The following is a 19225-nucleotide window of genomic DNA, read 5'->3' on the forward strand; positions in this document are numbered from 1 at the left end:
CCATCAACTATATCTCTCAGTATAAATAATATTCTGTACTCATAGAACCCTACCTCTGCAGTGAAAGGAGGGAGATGTATTTTCTCAACTATTCTCCAAATACAAGCTTTGGTGATTATAATTACAAAGCATTCAGTTTTCTTTTAAAAAGAATATATCATTGATAGGTTATATTACTGACTTAAATGGTTAATTAGACCAGTGAACCAAAACTAGTCTCCTTTTAAATTTTTAAATGCTTACTTAACTGGAAGATAAATAAGGAAAACACTGTAGACATGATATACCTGGATTTTAGCAAGATATTTGACAAAATCTCTCATTTTGCACAAGACAGAGATACAGGTTAGTTAACAGGCGAGAGTTGGATGACAAGTTAAATAATCATATCCAAAGAGTTTTAATGAATAGATTTGAAGAGAAGGTTCTATGAGGATTACATGAGGTTATATCTTCAGCTCTGTTCTGCAACAATTTTATCAACAAAGATATAGGAGGAATGGAATATACATATATATATATATATAGATAGATAGATAGATAGATAGATAGATAGACATATATGTAGCCTAAATTAATTGTGGGTAAGACAAAGCTAATGGAGACAGCTAATACTTTTAATGATGGAACTAGGATCACTGGCATGATGCCACTGCAGTTGTCACATTGGGCTACACATATCCCAGTCTGGTCCCTAAACTAATGGCTTCTTGCACTATACCATATACTGCTTCAGGACTCATAAGCCCTTGGTGATTAGTTTGTGAAGAATAAGTTCTGTTGGCACAAAGGCACTGGCCAGGAGACACTGCATTTCCACCAGTAGGAACACCATTTTCCCAGTCATATCTATATGTGAAACTTTAGTCAAGAAGGCAAGTCAGCTTAGCTGAAGCAACAAGACACCCTGAAGAAAAGACAGGAGGCAGCATATGCTAGGCAAGTCAAACCACTACCACCATCATCACCCTATGTCTTCAGACCCAATGGAAACAACCCAAGACCCTGAACTGAAGAAACCTGAGAATAACAATGCTTCCAGCAGAGTGCTTTCAGTCATCATTTTGGGAAGCAAACCCCTAAGGAAATCCAGCCTAGAAAATGCTCCTGCTGGTACTACAGTCACAGCTACTGAAGACATAGAAGAGAAAGTTCTTGCCACTCAAGTCCTTGGCACTATCAAATGGTTCTACATTAGAAATGGATATGTTTTAATCAGTGGAAATAACATTAAAGAAAAGGTATTAACATCTTCTTTGACACTGCATCCTAAAATGGGACCTTTCCATCTAACATAGCTGAAATCTTCCATATGTGTTAGAAAGTGACACCCTCGAGATCAGGGACTGTCTTACTTTTCTATTTGTGTCCTCAATGCTTTGTACATACTAAGCACTTATTAACTGGTAGGGGATTTTTCCATTTGTTCACTTATTCATTCATCTTTTCAAGGGAAGTGCATTCTAAGCAAGAGAAATGTCACAAGCTTAATAATGGTTAAGCGAAAAACACATAGTGATTTTAATTGGCTATAAGCTCAGAAGGGATTCATAATGTTAATATGGCTAGAAAGGAAAAAAAAAGCTAATGCAAACTTGGGCTTTATTAGGGGGAGTCTAAGCATACAGAATAAGGAAGGTACAAATCCCACTATATTCTAGACAGGTCAGATCACATTTGGAGTACAGGAATACTCCACCTAATATGGTTGTTGGTTCTGTGAAAACACAATGCTAGATGAATCAATGTGATAACATCATTAAGGATGGGAATAGTTATTTCCAGAATAATGTTCTAAATGGATAATTAAATATTACAGTGAGGTTTTATAACTTTATGTTGGGATTGGTTTACAATGTATTAATGATAGTATTGCAAAATTATGTCAATCAAGGCAATCTAATTGTAGATATGACCACATTACATCCAAGATAAGGAAATCATTTTTAAAAGAGATAATGACAAGCAGACATGTTCAGAGAAGAGTATGGGGGTGAGTGGCAAAGAGATATCTAGAAGTCACTGCCATGGTTGAAGAAGCAATTGATGTTTAACCTGGAACATTTATGGGAGAAAGTCTAAAAATTATCTTAAAATGTCTGGTGTTATCATGTGAAAGAATTAAGCATATTTCTGTTTTATTCCAGAAGGCAAAATCAACAGGCTTAAGTTATTATGAGGCATCTTAAAGCTCAAAATAAGGAGGAATTTTCTAGTAATTCAAGTGGATAAAACCCAAATTTAGCCTAATTTCCCTTTTTGGTGTGGTTATGGAATTGGTATATTAGAAAAATGCTATAAACATACTGTCTAGATTGGGCCATTAGCACAGGGCAAAGCTGCCTTATTAAGACTGGAGAGAAGAGCACATCTATAAGGAACTTTACTGCTGGTACCTCAGTTCCTTCAATCAATCTCCAAATGGCATGATCTTGACATCCTTCACCATCCTGGAAGCTCAATTCTGAACACTCTTTAGTTTAATCAATATTCTTTCTAAAATTTGGCATCCACATATGAATACAGTACCCCAGAGATAAAGGTTCTTTCATCCTCTATAAATATATCATTTGGGATTCATTAGTAAAATATGAACTGCAAGTTTTCACAGTATTGGGGATGGATTTGGGCTAGTCAGTTTACACTTGCCTGCCTTGCTTCCACATGGTTATTTGCAAGGTAATTGGCTCAGGTAGTTATATAGTTTTTCTTATCCCTTTGAGTTTCTCAATACCTTTTGAGTTACCATAGATATGAACTATAATTATTTACAGAGTAGTTTCTGCAGTCATAAAGTTCAGTTGGGTTGACATTTGGATTGTTCCTTGTCTTACTAATATAGATAGACACTGGATTTGTGACTTCATTGACATATAGGGAACTCCTAGATGAGGAAATTCCCTCTACCAATGCAGATCAGCATGTTCTCTACAATGGCTTAAAGTATTAGAGTATTGCCCAGGGCACTGAGAAGTATTCAGGGCTACCCAGTCATTATGCATCAGAGGCAGGAAAACCTAGGTCTTCCTGGCTCTAAGGTCACCTTTCTACCCCTGCCTTTCATTTATAATGCATCTGGAATAAAGATCAAGTTCCTAACAATTAGAAATGTCCAAAAATGGAATGGACAACCTTGCAAGGTGAGGAGTTTGCCATCAAGGAAGGTGATCAAGTGGAAGTTGGATGACAGCTTGTTAGGGATGTTGTAGAGGGCCCTTATTCAATTCCCCAGGTAGGAGTTGAACTATGGAGGTGGGGAAGGGGTAAGAGTATCTCTAAATTCTCTTCTGACTCTAGCACACTATGATTCTCAGTAAGCAATGGGAACAGGATGGAACTAACCAGCTTACATAAAGTCTGAACCCTTGGCATTGACTTAGTTAGCATGGTGCCCCAAGCAGCTGGGCTTATCAGCCTACCCTTTCTTAAATACCCATTCTTAGCATATCACATCACACAGTTTATTTGTGTGACACAGAATAAGTCATTGTTGTCCTCCTGGGGTGATAATCAAACATAAAAAGTCTGCTGAGTGCCACTTGCATGGCAATAGGCTTTCTGTATCCTCTCTACAATAGCACCCACTTGCAGTTGCAAATGCCTACTTGGCGTTCAATCCAGGAGACTGTAATTAGCTTCCTACCACACAATTTTATATGGAGACATAAATAAAGTGAGGGAGGTGAAATTATCTGATCTTCTTCATTAACTTCTAAAAATAACAAATTTCTGTAGCAGCACACTGATTGACATTTGCCCTAATAGCACGTTTAAGCCCAGGGACAGGCATGCTTTTCTGCACAATTCAGACAAAAGCTCATTAGGACCTATGTGAAAAGCTATTAGGCACTTTTCTACATCTGGTACCTTGACTGCTTCATGATGATGAGCTCCTGAAAGGCATCTGCTACAAATGCAACCTTTCAATGAAGAATAGTAAAGACAAAATGCCAAAGAAGAAAAAATATTTTTATAACATGACTTCTTGATTCCATTATTAGTGTTATATACAATCAAAATTATAATGCTTATGTAAATTAGATTTAATTTGCAATCCTCACATTTTCTTCAACGGAAAGAGTCAAATTAACCTGTTGTCAACAAGTTTTCTCACTGTAAATTTTAATTCTCAAACATGGAGTTTAAGTGGTTTCATTTTTCAATCCTACTTGTGTCCTTCAAATTCCATTCCTACAAAAAATAAACAATTGTGTAATAGCTGAGAGGCAATATCATCTAGTAAATGAGGAAAGGAAAAAGCAGTAGAAGGGACTCAAATGATAGTAGTTGGGTGACTGTGGGCACACTCTCTCGCTTGAGTCTCAATGTCCTCATCTGTGAAATCAGAGGATTCCAACTCTAAATACTATGGTATAAAGTAAAATTAATGTCTATGATCACAATTAGTTTGTAGAAATTCATCTTTCATTGTTAAATTGAAGTTACTCTCTTCAGCATTATGCAATGATCATCAAACATTCTCTACCACTGAACATACAAATAATTGCATTTGCAATTTCCTAATTGTGTCACACTGAGAGACAAACACTTGAGTTCTTGTGTTAAATGGCCCATCGTGCACATAAATAGACCACTCTTTTAGTAGTACATAATATTTGCATAGAAAATCAGAATCCCAGCTGTGGTACCTTTAAACAATTTCCCAAACTTACCAATATAAGATCATAAATTAATTCAGGGGATGTATTCCTTTTTTATCCTTCTAAAAATATGAATTTAAGCCAAGGTGAGTGACACATTTTAATTATTAGGACTGAGAAAAGTAGTGTAAGAGGCCTGCTTACTCAGAGATCTTCAGCTGCCTAATAGTATGAATGAATTTGTGGTTTAATTAGACATCCTTTTCTGACAACGTAATTTACATTTTAATTAGTTCAGTTAAAAAGCTGTCTTGCTATGGATCTAGGAAGGCAAAAAGTACAGCCCCTGGGCAAAGGCAAGCAATTTCTGACCATGAGAACAGCCATAAGGGTTGTGTTTAACACAATCACCAGGAATACAAGGACAAAGCACCTAAATTTCCTTTGAGTAAACTCTTAATTTTTTTTTGTACAATGATAGTAGTGATGATGATGATGGCGATGATGATGATGGCGGTAGTCTTATAGAATTAACAGATCATTCTATAATTCTATGATTCTAAGTAACATGAATATCTATGACATCAATTCATTTTATTTCTGAATATTCTTAGGGCAGCTAGGTGGCTCAGTGGATAGAGTGCTAGGCCTGAAGTCAGGAAGATTCATCCTTATGAGTTCAAATGTGACCTCAGACACTTACTAGTTGTGTGACCCTGGGCAAGTCACTTAACCCTGTTTGCCTTAGTTCCTCATCTGTAAAATGAATTAGAGAAGGAAATGGCAAAAACTCTAGTATCTTTGCCAAGAAAACCCCAAATGGGGTCAGGGGAGAGTTGGACACAACTGAAACAGCTGGATGACAACATAATCTTATAATCATCATCTTGTAGGCTCCAAGGGACCATTCCTCTTATCCAGGCTGGCCTACTCACAAACCATTTTAAATGGGAGGCAGAAAGAATAGTATAAAGGACATCGGGCTTGGTTGGTGTCAGAAGAATTGGGTTCAAGTCCTAGACCTGTCACTTACTAGTCATTTGATCCCTAGAAAGTCACCTGACCCATTAAAATGTTAATCTCCACATTTGGAAAATAGGGATGATGATACTTGAGCTACCTACTTCACAGGACTGTTGTGAAGAAAATATTATTAAACTATAAAACCTTTTAGTTCAATTGTTTACTCAATAGAGGAAATATTCTGGAGGTCTCTAGAAAGAGGAAATAGAGGAATAGGGGAGGGCTTTCTACATCTCCTGCTGGATAAGTGAGCCAGTCCAATACTTCGGTTCTCAGCCATCAGGCAATTCCCTAATCTGTATCCCTTGTGCTACTGTTTTAGCCCCATTTGCAGAGAAATAAGACTATGTTAGGTGGATCTCAAGACAAACCGAACAAACAATATGACTGTTCAATAAGTCACTCTTTATCTTTTTCCTCCTCAGACCTTAACATTTCTTCATTCTTCTAATCATCTGTATTGATAACTAAGTTGTTCTAAGTTGTTCATCTCCCCTGAATAGAACTGCTTTGGGATAGGATAAAGAATAATTATTAAATTAGATTAGAGACGCAGCTAGGGTAAACAATAGATAAAGTACTAGGCCTAGAGTCAGGGATACCTGAGTTCTAATCTAACCTCAGACACTTGCTGTGTGACTTTGGACAAGTCATTTAACCTGTTTGCCTCAGTTCACTCATCTGTAAAATGAGGATAATAATAGCACCTACCTCCCAGAGTTGTACCAAGGATCAAATGAGGTAATAATTGCAAAACACTTAGCTCAGTGCCTGGCATATAGTGAGAACTACATAACAGTTAGGAAGGCGAAAAGTACAACCCCTGGGCATTGACCATAAGAACAGCCATGAGGGTTATATTTAACACAATCCCCAGGAATTACGAGGCCAAAGTATCCAAATTTCCTTTGAGTATTCTCTTAATTTTATGGTACGATGATGATAATGATGATAATCTTGTAGAATTAGCTAATAGAATTAATTATTAATGTTATTATCGCTTTTCCTATCCCATATATTTTAGTTTATACATTATAATATTATGTTTGCTTTTTTTTAAACAAAGGTAAATTGCCCTTTTGGCTATGCTTGGTCAATTTGGTCAATTCTAGATATATGACGCAAGTCTCCTCAAATCCAAATTAAAATCTTGCATTTTTAAATTCAGGTCTAGAATTGTGGCAAAGATAGTAATTACTCTGAGCAGCCACAGGACTTTCTAGATCAGCATTTTTCCTGGGGAAGGCTTGAAGGTGGATAAGAAAAGTTATGATTCACAACCTAGCATCCTAACTATTGGTTTAAATTACTTTTGGTTACTAACAATGCTTTATTCCTTTTATTAGACAGCTTCCCCTTATTTAAAAGAATTGATACAATTTAACAGGTAGAAAGAATCTTTTTTAGCCTGGAAAGACTTACATGAACTGATGCATAGTGAAGTGAACAGAACCAGGAGAATGTTGTGCACAGTAACAGCAATATTGCTTGATGAAGAACTGTGAAATGACTTGATTATTTTTGGCAATGCAATGATCCAAGACAATCCCAAGGGAATAATGATGAAGCATGCTATGCACCTCCAGAGAAAGAACTGCTATTGTTTGAATACACACTGAAGCATGCTATTTTTGCTCTTTGAGCCTTCATGTACAAAATGGCTACCATGGAAATGTTTTACATAATTGCACACATATAACCTATATCTGATTACTTACCATCTCAGGGAGGGGGAAAAGAGGGAGAAACAAAGGGATAGAATTTGGAACTCAAAACTTTCAATAAAAATATTTTTAAAAATAAAGATATTCTCCAGGTTAAAAAAAGAACCTTTTTTTTGTATTGTATATGTTGGCAAATTAAGTGGGAAAAAATTTAGCATGACTGCAGAAATAAATCTTGCAGTATGAAAGTCAATTATGAATGGCTGAAGTAGCAGATAGTGTATATTATTTCTAATTCTTAATGGGAAAAAATCTGAACTATGATAGAACCAATTAATTCAAAATTCTGCACTCTCCAACAAGGGAAAATAGAACCACACAGCTTAAAATAGATCAAGATTAGCAGAGAAGTATAGTTATATATTTATGTAGCTTACATTTTAGTTTTGCAAAATGAAATTTCTATATGGTAAACCCATGGAGTCAGAAAATAGATAAAGCAATCAATAAACATTTACTAAGCATCTACTGTGTGTCAGGCACTATACTAAGCAATGGGGATGCAAAAGATAATCTCTACCTTCAAGAAGCTCACAATCTAATAGAGGAGACAACACAGAAATAAATATATACAAACAAGCTATATACAAGATAACCAGGAAGTAATTAGCTGAGGGAAGATGCTAGAATTAAGAGGAGTTAGGGAAGGCTTTCAATAAAAGATAGGATTTTAGGTGGGACTTAAAGGAAGCCAGGGAAGTGAGAAGGTAGAGATGAGGAGGGATAGTGTTCTAGGAATAGGGGACAGCTAGAAAAAAATGCCCTAAGCTGAAAGATGGAGTTTTATTTTGTTTTATTTGTGGAACAGCCAAGAAGCCAGTGTCAAAGGACTAAAGAGTATGTATAAATTCTAAGAAGTAAGTAAGGTGTTAGAAGTATACTTTAGCGTAGTGCTAAGTAAGTAGTAAGGTATAAGACTAGAAATGTAGGAGGGGGTCGGGTTACGAAGAGCTTTGAATGCCAGAGGATTTTGTATTTGATTCTCAAGGGATGATTAGACCTGAGTTTAGGAAAATCATTTCGGTGGCTGAATGAAGGATGTTTTGGAGTGGGAAGAGATTTGAAGCAGACAGACTCACTGACAGGCTATTGTAATAGCCCAGAAGTGAGGTGATGAAGGCCTCTAGAAAAGGCCATTGGATTTGGCAACTAAGAGAGCATTAGTAACTTTGGCGAGAGCAGTTTCAGTGGAATGATAAGGTTGGAAGCTAGACTGTAAGGCATTAAGAAATGAGTGTGAGGAGAGAAAGTGGGGGCACCTAAAGTAGATGGCCTTTTTGAGGAATTTAGCACAAAAGGCAGAGGCAATATAGAATGATAGAAGGAATGAAAGAATTAAGTGAAAGTGTTTTTCAGGATGGGGAAGACATGAGCATGCTTGTAGGCAGTAGGGAATGAAATAATAGGGAGAGAGACTGAAAATAAGTGATAGAATGGAGATGACAAGAGGGGGCAATTGGCTGGAGGAGACAGGAAAGAAAGGTAGCACTTGGGCAGGTAGAAGGGTTAGCTTTGGTAAGGAGTAAGGCCATTTTGTCATGTAAGACAGGGGTGAAGAAGGAGAAAATGGCAGAAAACATTTGAGTGACAGAAGATGAAGAAGAAGGAAGAAGAGGGAACTCATGATGAAGGGCCATAATGTTTTCTGTAACATATGAGGAAAGGTTCTCAGCTAAGAGAGTTGTGGGAGGGAGACACATGGGAAGTTTGAAGAGGGTTGAAAAGATTTGGAAGAGCCACTGTGGATAGTGGGATAGTGAGTTGATAAGGCAGGAATAGAAGGATTGCCTAGCAATAAGCTAGTAGTAGTAAGGGCCCAGGTGAGGTTTGTAACATAAATTTGTAGTGGATCCAGTAAGAAGAGTTCTGTGAATTTCTCTACCTGCATTCAATAGCACATGTGTACATGGTGGTGAATGGTGAGAGTGACCCAAGGCTGAGTCTTGGCAGGGCTTAATCAATGAAATGATAACCAGGACAGAGTTTCAAAAGAGGAGGACACTGTAGAGTTGAATTTGTTCACCAAGCGGTCAAGATGAGGAAAAAAAGAAGAGAGTTGTTAGTGCAGGGGAGATAGCCTGGGAGACAATTGAGGGGTCAAGAGATTGGAGGTTGTGGTGTGAACAAAGAATATGGTTTTATAAGGACAGTCAGAGGGAGAAGTGAAAAACCAATAGATTATGGTCCAATAAGAGTGACTTTGGAATTCTTGAATGTGAAGGTGGTATGTCTATGACAAGGTGATACAGAGATCAAGAATATGAATATCTTTGTGTGTGGCTTAGGTAGGTTGGAGGAATAGGTCATGGGAAATGAGTAGGTCATGAAAAGTGAGGAACTAAATGGTTGGTACCTATAAGGGAGAGGCTATATATATATATGTGTGTGTGTGTGTGTGTATATATATATATATACACATACATACATACATATATTAGTATTAGGGCAGGAGTTGGGGAGGAGAGAAAAATTGTGAGTCATGGAACAAAGTCATTAAGGAAGGAAGGGGAATGATGTGGGGCTCTGCAAGATTTCAATTGAGTGGTAGCTAAAAATAGCATGAACCTAAAAAGAAGAGAGGTTATTGAGTGATGGAGAACCTAGAAGTGGCAATGGGAAGCAAAGATCATTCCCCCACCTTGACCACTGAATGGAGGACATATAGTTATATCTCTGGAGTCTAAGCTAATGAATTTAAGCCTGCTTCTGGATGTGAATACCCACTTAAAGACTCAGTCTAATCCAGCATGGCCTCCTCTAGTTTGTTCCATTCCCATGGAGTTACCCCAGAGGAGAATAACTGACAAGTAGTCATCACAAAGGCAATATGTTCACCCAGAATATTGGAAATAAATAAGAGATATTATGATAATAATAATAGCTGGCAGTTATTAAGAGCTTTAAGGTTCGCAGAGTGCTTTCCATGTATTATATCTTCTGATTAGAAACTATGCTAGAAGAAAATCCTTACTTCATCTCTCTCTACACAGTTACAATTCTCCTGAGTTGAGCAGAGTCGATATTTAAGAGGTTAGGGTAACACAGCAGAGTTTTATAGCATCTTATAGCACTTTCTATTTGAAATGTTCTATAATCATTCCCTGCATCTATCTATATTCTTACAACTCTTATCTTCATCTTGTTTTATTACACAATTTAAACCAGAAAACAAACGAAGAAGAAAATCTCTGCACTCAATTATATCTATGCCCAGTTATTAGTCTGAGATGTCAGCAGCATCAATAAAAATGCTTGGCTTCCAAACAAAAATGTTAATTGTGATGCTAATTGCTATCACCAAATATTCTGGCACATAAACTAGTCTGGGGAGGGGGGGAGGGGGGATTGGAAGGAGTGCAAAATAATCTTCCTATAAACTGGGAGAAAACATACCAGCAAAATTCCTCCTTCTCTTTCCTAACTTTTTGTTCGTGACACTTTAGGAGTAGTCCCAGAGAGCTCTACCAAAATTCCCTTCCACACTGCCATTAAATTGAGTGATCATGTTTAAGGTGGAATTCAGGCTATAAGATGACCATAGGTCAAAACTTTAATTATTATGTGGGGGAAAAATGAAAATCTTTATTCAAAGGCATAAAGCAGATCACCCAGCAAGAATGGATGGCTTTTATTTATTTGTTTGTTTGTTTTTGAGAAAACTACTTCAGAGGCTGTTTGTATGGAATTTACTGCCTTGCTTGGAATGGGAAATTAGGCTTCTATGATTTCTCCTAAGTGGGAAGGACTGTTCCTGTCAACTAAAGCCCTGGGCAATTCATTGTACCAACTTCCTTTACAACTAGCCTTAATACACACTTTAAAACTTTTTTGTTTATCTTTATTGTTTTATTTTATTTTTGTTTTCTTTTGCAACATGGCTAATACGGAAATATGTTTTGTATGACTTCACACATATAACTGAAATCAAACTGCTTGCATTTTTGCAGGGGGGTGGTGAAAATTTGAAACTCTTTTTTAAAAAATGATTGTTAAAAATGTTTTACATGTAATTAGGAAATACTTAATGAACTAAATAAAAATATTTTTTTAAAAAAACAACTAGTTTTAATAGCCCTCTTAACAGCTGGTAGAGACATACAGTATGTATTTATAGAAACCTTTTAATAATAGCTATCATTTGTATTGTTGTTGCGTTTGTCCTTTGTTCTCAAAGAGGACCATGACATCAGGGAAATGATGACATGACTTGCAGTTGACTTTGATTTGAGTGAGGGAAAGCTGTGCAAGGTCACCAGCCTCACTTTCTCCTCTAGAGCCTCCTCTAGGGTCCAGTGGCCTGATATTCACAGGATGACTGGAGATGGCCCAGAATGCATTAGAAGACCCTAGCCCTTCCAGGCTAAGGTCTTTTCAGCTTCTCACTTTGAGTGAGGTAACCCTCCCCAGGTACAAAAGATCAAGCAAAGCCAAGCCCTCTACACATCTCAAAAATAACAAAAAAAAATACTAAAGAGTGGGAAAATAGCTAAAAAAATTTTTAAATGACAAAAAACAATAAATGGAAAAAATAAAATCACCAATAAATTTTTAAAATATAAAGCAATTGAATCAGCTAAAGATAATATCTAAAATTTATATAGGGCTTTACAATTTTCAATGTTCTTTTACATATATAGCTCCATTTAATCCTAACAAGAATCTCAGAGGAGGAGATTTAAATATAATTATATCATTTTAGGAAAAGGCTGTTCAAGGTTAAGCAAGTTGCCAAGGGCATATAGTTAGTAATAGGCTATGGGCTGAAGCCATGTTTGCCTCTCCACTATGATATCATATAGAAAAGATACTTGTTTAGTCTACTACATTAGACTAAACTGTATCATTTGTATAGTATTTTAAGGTTTGCAAAACACTTTACAACTATCATCTCATTTTATCCTTGGGAGATGGGTGTCATTATTATCCCCATTCTACAGATGAGGAAATCGAGGAAGACAAAAGTTAAGTGCTTTGCCCACGGTTATGCAGCTAGTTTTTGGGGCTGGATTTGAACTCAGGCCTTCTTCTGACTCTTGGTTTGGAACTGTATTCACTCTGCCACCTACCTTCCTTTTCTAGTACAGAATGGAATATGTGTACTCTCTTAAACTATAAACTCCTCTTCTGGAGTGTATGCTCCTTGAGGGCAGGGAAGGTGACTCCTTTCAGTTTTGTATCCCCAACAACAAGCACAGGACTCTGCATGTGGTAGGCCATTAATACATGCACTTAGCTGTAGATTGATGGAAGACTTCCCTGGAGAAACACTTGTCCCTTTGTTTTAACTGAAGTAGTTAACTAAATATTCAAAATAAGGTCCCTTCCCCCCTAAAATTTTATGCTTATTCATTTTCCAAAGCCCTGGAAAAATGTATCTGTGCTACCTCTCAGATTGCTTTATATCTTTGTAGATAAAACTAAGCATCCTGAATGAGAGGGTTGTTTTTTAATGCTGATACTTATGTGAGGAAGGGGCTGCATGTTCCTTCTTTCAAAAAGACAAGCTTTAAAGTGCTGAGTTAACTTATTCTGTGCTGTTGTATATAGGCGTGAGTTTTCTGGGTTAGGAGTTCTTAGTCTTTTTTTGTGTTATGGACCACCCCTCTGACAGCCTGGTGAAGTCAATGGAACCCTTCTCAGAATCATGCATAAAAATAAAATACAGGATATCCCAAAAGTCTTAGTGCAGTTTTAAGCCTTAATAATAGCAGAAGTATAAATACTATACACTCAAACAATTTTTTGAAAGATTAATTATTTAAATTTTAAAATTAGTAATATATTTGCTACTAAAATTCAACATAAGTATCATCCTGTGCTATCCTTAGTTCTAGTCAAAAATTTGACAAACTTTCATCAACTGCTGCTGTTACAGAAAGGATTGCATTTATAATTTTAGACAAGATTATACAAATAATGAAGTTTTGATTCTGATATGACAGTTTTGACATGACCCCACAAAAAAATCTAGTTGAGATAAAACAGCAGACTGAGTTGGCCAAGCAAGAGGACCTCCTTTACCAATCTACGGATCTGAGAAAGTATTTATCATACAGAAACTGTTGCTAATCCTATGTGATATGAAAGAGTACCCTGTCTTGATAAAATTAAAATTTTATTTTTATTCAAAATTTACAAAATTAAGAATAAAATAAACTCAAATAATTAAACTTTAAAATTATGTTTTTGTATGTTTGTAATATTTACACTTCCGAAGTTATTAAAGTTGAAAACTACACTAAGACTTTTAGGACTCCCTTTACATAGGATTTCAAAAGAAACAAACTATACTGACATACAAATAGCAACATATTTTTTTTAAAAACAACCTTCACAGAACCCTGGTTAAGAATCTATGGTGTAGACTATCACTTTGACATCTTTTGTTTTCTTGATACTGAGTCATATATTACACTTTTCTCTATAACCACTTTTGCACTGAAGTCAGTGGATTTTTAAAGTATATGTTGATTTAATTTGGAGAGCCTTGTGGAATCTGATATAGAATTTCTCTCCCTTCACATTCTCTACAATACTCATGCATCATATTAATATATAAAAAAATTAATAACTAAAGCACAGTCTTTTACTATTGAGAAGATCAAGTCTTTTAGGTAGCCAAATATAGGAAGATCGACCCAAGGGGCTAGGGGAAAAGACTCTATTTATTTTTTTCTACTGAAGCTATCAAGATACCATTAGAAAGAATAATATCAGCTCCATCGATAGACAATGTACATTCTGGCCATTACAGTATGAATGGCTAATACACATACACAACAGAGTTGAAGAACAGAAATGGAAATGCAGACTAAAGTATTGTATCAAGGGAGAACTGCAGAGGGAATTTAGGCAGATAAATAAATTAGTAATACTTTGAAAAGTCAGAACAATTACTTCTGAAAATTCAGTTCGCTTAACAAACTATGCATTTAGCTTATCCTCATGTCATAATTAGAAGCTTGTTCACTAAAGCTATCACTCCTATCCTGGACAGAAAAGATCATCAGGGAATTTATGAGTTAGAATTCAGCCACAAAACCTTGCCCAGTTCCAGCCTTATGGAATTGGGCAAGGTTTTATAGCTGAATTCTAACTCTTGCTTAATTTCTTCCTGGAATTCTAATTGAATCTATATGCAAGCTGTGCTTTTTTTTTCCTAGGCTTTGCTTGTAAATGAATTAAAGCTATTTTTTCCCCCTGAGTTTGTGTCTTGAGCATCCCTATTATTTTAATAGCTCTCTCTGGTGGGATTTCTTTTTTTTTGTTTATTCATTCTTCCAGCCCTACTTTTCAGTTTGGGATGTTGTATTAGAGCCAGATTTCTCTCTCTCTCTCTGCCTTTGTGTCTGTTTCTGTCTCTCTCTAACATACACAGAGTAAACCATTCAATAGTCAAGTGTTAAAAGTTTAGCAGTGTTTTGTGTATGCAGACCCTTTGCTCCAAACAAGAGAATGTCAAGGGAAAAAGAGTGGACCTTCCTCTCTTCTCTACCCCTCTCCCCTACCATCAGCCACATCAAATATACTACATGACCAGTAGAAAATAATGCATTCAGCCAGGAGTAGAGATACACATTCATAGATGGACACAGAAACAGAAAGATAGTTACCTAAGGGAAGAAGAAGATTTAAGGAGTATGACCCCCCCCACCCCGAAGTAGAGAAGAGGGATTTCATGGACATTGCATGTAATTGTACCTTATGTTTTTAGGGGGATGTTCTATACCAACTACTTTTACTATATCTTAGTATGCATTTGCCAAAAGTTCATTAAAACTACTGGCTGCTTGTTAATGGAAAGTGCATCAGTGAGGGTTTGTGAGCTCTAATAACAGGAGCAGTCACCCCTAGGGGTTACCACTAATATCTTGAGGTAGCAGCCATACTTTGGAGTTTCGATTCATGATTGTGAGTGGGATTTGGCTGTGTAGACCTAGATAGGGTGTAATACTTACTATGTGCCAGGTGAAGGTACAAAGAAAAAGTAAACATAGTACCTGCCCTCAAGGGGCTTACATTAGAATAAATGAGATTACATTATATATATACATATATATATATATATATATATATAGAATAGATGGAAAATAACTTTAGAGAGGAAGGTACTAGCAGCTAAGAGAAAGGTCTCCTTTGGAAGGAGGCATTTCAGTTGGATCTTGAAAGAAACCAGAGATTTAAGAGGTGGAAGTGAGGAAAGAGAACACAGTGGGTATAGGGGTAAACCAGTAGTATAAAGGCATGTGAACAGGAGATGGAGCATTGTGTATAAGGAATAGCAAGTAGGCCAATATGGCTGGACACTAGAGTACATGAAGGAGAAGAAGGCAAATACAAGGAAGAAAGATGAGAAAAAGTCAAGTCATAAGGAAAGATAGGTGATAAATGGTCAAACCTATGCTTTAGGAATATCGCTTTGGTGGAACGGAGCCAAGATGGTGGCAGGAAAGCAGGGACTTGCTTAAGCTCCCTGCCAAATCCCTCCAAACACCTGTAAAAAATGACTCGGAACAGATTCTAGAGCTTTGGAACCCATGAAATAGCAGAGGGAAACAGATCTCCAGCCCAGGAGAGCCTAGATGGTTGCTAGGAAGGGTCTATCACAGTGTGCTGAGAGTGGAGGGCAGCCCAGCTTGGGCCATGCCAGGACAGACCAGACCTGGAGTAAGCCAGCCAGAAGAGGCCTTGGGGCCATGAAACAATGAGCTGTGGCAATTACAAGACTTTTCAACCCACAAATGCCAAAGAGCAGGTTAGGGGGAAAACTGCGGGATTGAGTTCAGGGTGGTCCAACTGCCAGCTCTGGGGGTAAAGGAGGTTATGCAGCAGTGGTGGTAGCAGCAGCAGGAAGCTCCTGAGGCTGCCTGCAGAGCGCCAGCATCAGCAGCTTCCTGAGTCCCTGGCTCACACAGTGGGCAGAATCTAGCAGCAGATCAGAGCAGGAATGCGAGGAGCACTTTGTGGGCACAAAGGCATATTCTCTTGCTGTGCCCTGCTTGGATCTGAATTACGGTCCTGGTTGGCAGTTCTTGAGGCAGGAGGAGTGCTGCTATGACAGAGCCTGGGGTGACGGAGGAGTAGAAGTACCTCTGAAAACGGCAGTACTTAGACCCTAAAGCTTGGGACAAAGTACTCTCTACTCTACAAACTGTCATATCCTGAAAAAAAGCTCAAGGGTCAAGTAATTGGCTGGGAACATGAACAGAGAGCAAAAAGGAACTCAGACTCAAACTCAAACTCTAGACTCCTTTTTTGGTGACAAAGAAGATCAAAATATACAGCCAAAAGAAGTCAACAAAGTCAAAGAGCCTACATCAAAAGCCTCCAAGAAAGACATGAATTGGGCTCAGGCCATGGAAGAGCTCAAAAAGGATTTGGAAAAGCAAGTAAGACAAGTAGAGGAAAAATTGAAGAGAAATGAGAGTGATGCGAGAAAACAATGAAAAACAAGTCAGCGACTTGCTAAAGGAGACCCCAAAAAAATATTGAAGAAAATAACACCTTAAAGAACAGACTAACCTAAATGTCAAAAGAGCTCCAAAAAGCCAATGAGGAGAAGAATGCATTGAAAGGCAGAATTAGCCAAACGGAAAAGGAGGTCCAAAAGACCACTGAAGAAACTATTAACTTAAAAATTGGATTAAAGCAAGTGGAAACTAGTGACTTTATGAGAAACCAAGATATTATAAAACAGAACCAAAGGAATGAAAAAATGGAAGGCAATGTGAAATATCTCATTGGAAAAACCACTGACCTGGAGAATAGATCCAGGAGAGATAATTTAAAAATTATTGGATTACCTGAAAGCCATGATCAAAAAAAAGAGCCTAGACATCATCTTTCAAGAAATTATAAAGGAAAGTTGTGCTGATATTCTAGAACCAGAGGGTAAAATAGAAATTGAAAGAATCCACAGATCACCTCTTGTATTAGGAGGGCAGAGTTTATAATCTCAAAGAGGATCATAAACATGTCTGAAAGGTTTGGAACCGCCGGATATAAGAAACTCTCAAAGTAGAAGGCAGAAGAATCAAAACATATATTTAGGCTCCACAGTAACCAACCCATGAACCAGCAACCCCATTTTGATATATTGATCAAAAGCTTCCAGGCCCAATAAGTACGCCTTGAAAGAGTAACCAGGAGGCTACAGAGAAGCATGATTGCGTAAAGCAAAATCATGCTTCCCCCTCTATGGTAAAAAGATTACCCACTGGCCTGAAGTCTTTGTTCAGCTTCCTCCCGTAGGTCAGCTCTGCTACTGGCAGCTCCTGCTTCAGCTGTGGCTGTGGCTGTGGCTGTGGCTGTAGCTGTGGCTGTAGCAGCCTCTGGCTCCAACGGGAGCTGCTTTTAACCATCCAGCTTCTGCGGGGGTGTAAGGTACGCCAGGGAAAGCACAGGTTCTTTCAATCTGCTTAAGCAAGGTGAAGGGGTTGACTGGGAAAGCACAGGTTCTTTCCATCAGCTTAAGCAAGGGAAGCAAGGTGAAGGGGCCGACAAGCTTACTCCAGTCCAACATACAAACAGCATTCAGTTCAGGGGAAAAAGCCAAACTAGTCAAGGGCACCTGTTGACTAAGTGCTAAGGAGCCCATTTTTGGTTGCCAATACACATCTTGAAAAAGATCCCAAAAATAAAACTCCTAGGGATACTGTTGCCAAATTCCAGAGTTTCCAGGTCAAGGAGAAAATACTGTAAGCAGCCAGAAAGAAACAATTTGAGTACTGCGGAAACACAATCAGAATAATACAAGATCTAGCAGCTTCTACATTAAGGGATCAAAGGGCTTGGAATATGATATTCTGGAGGTCAAAGGAGTTAGGATTAAAACCAAGAATCACCTACCCAGCAAAACTGAGTATAATGCTCCAAGGCAAAATATGGATTTTCAATAAAATAGAGGACTTTCAAGCTTTCTCAGTGAAAAGACCAGAGCTGAATAGAAAATTTGGCTTTCAAACACAAGAATCAAGAGAAGCATGAACAGGTAAACAAGAGGATTCATAAGGGACTTACTAAAGTTGAACTGTTATGTTTACATTCCTATGTGGAAAGATGATGTGTGTAATTCATGAGACCTTTCTCAGTATTAGGGGAGTTGGAGGGAATATAGACAGAGGGCACAGGATGAGTTGAATATGAAGGGATATCTAAAAAAAATGAAATAAATTTAAAGGCTGAGAGAGGAATATATTGGGAGAGGGAGAAAGGGAGAGATAGAATGGGGTAAATTATCTCACATAAAAGTCGCAAGAAAAAGCAGTTCTGTTGGAAGGGAAGAGGGGGCAGGTGATGGGGAATGAGTGAATTTTACTCTCATAGGATTCAACTTGTGGAGGAAATAACATACACACTCAATTTGGTATCTCACTCCACAGCAAAGTAAGGGGAAGGGGATAAAAAAGGGGGAATGATAGAAGGAAGGGCAGATAGGGGAGGAGGTAATCAAAAGCAAACACTTTTAAAAAGGGACAGGGTCAAGGGAGAAAATTGAATAAAGAGGGACAGGATAGGATGGAAGGAAATATAGTTAGCCTTTCACAACACAAGCATTGTGGAACTGTTTTGCATAATGATACATGTGTGATCTATGTTGAACTGTTCGCCTTCCTAGGGAGGGTGGGTGGGAAGTGAAGAGGGTAAAGAATTTGGAACTCAAAGTTTTAAAAGCAGATGCTTAAAAAAAATAATTTTTTTTGCATGCAGCTGGGAAACAAGATATATAGGGAATGGGGCATAGAAATCTATCCTGCCCTACAAGAAAGTAAGGGCAAAGGGGATGGGGGTGGGGAATGGGGTGAAAGAGAGGAGGGCTGACTGGGGAACAAGACAATCAGAATATATGCCATCTTGGAATGGGGGGGAGGGTAGAAA

At 37.7% G+C, this 19225-nt stretch overlaps 1 pseudogene; it reads left to right on the forward strand.

The window, feature by feature from the left end:
* Positions 1–986: 986 nt before the first annotated feature.
* Positions 987–19225, forward strand: part of LOC118857604 — a 29650-nt pseudogene continuing 11411 nt past the window's right edge.

Source organism: Trichosurus vulpecula, chromosome 7 (assembly GCF_011100635.1).
Source record: "Trichosurus vulpecula isolate mTriVul1 chromosome 7, mTriVul1.pri, whole genome shotgun sequence".
Taxonomy (NCBI): domain Eukaryota; kingdom Metazoa; phylum Chordata; class Mammalia; order Diprotodontia; family Phalangeridae; genus Trichosurus; species Trichosurus vulpecula.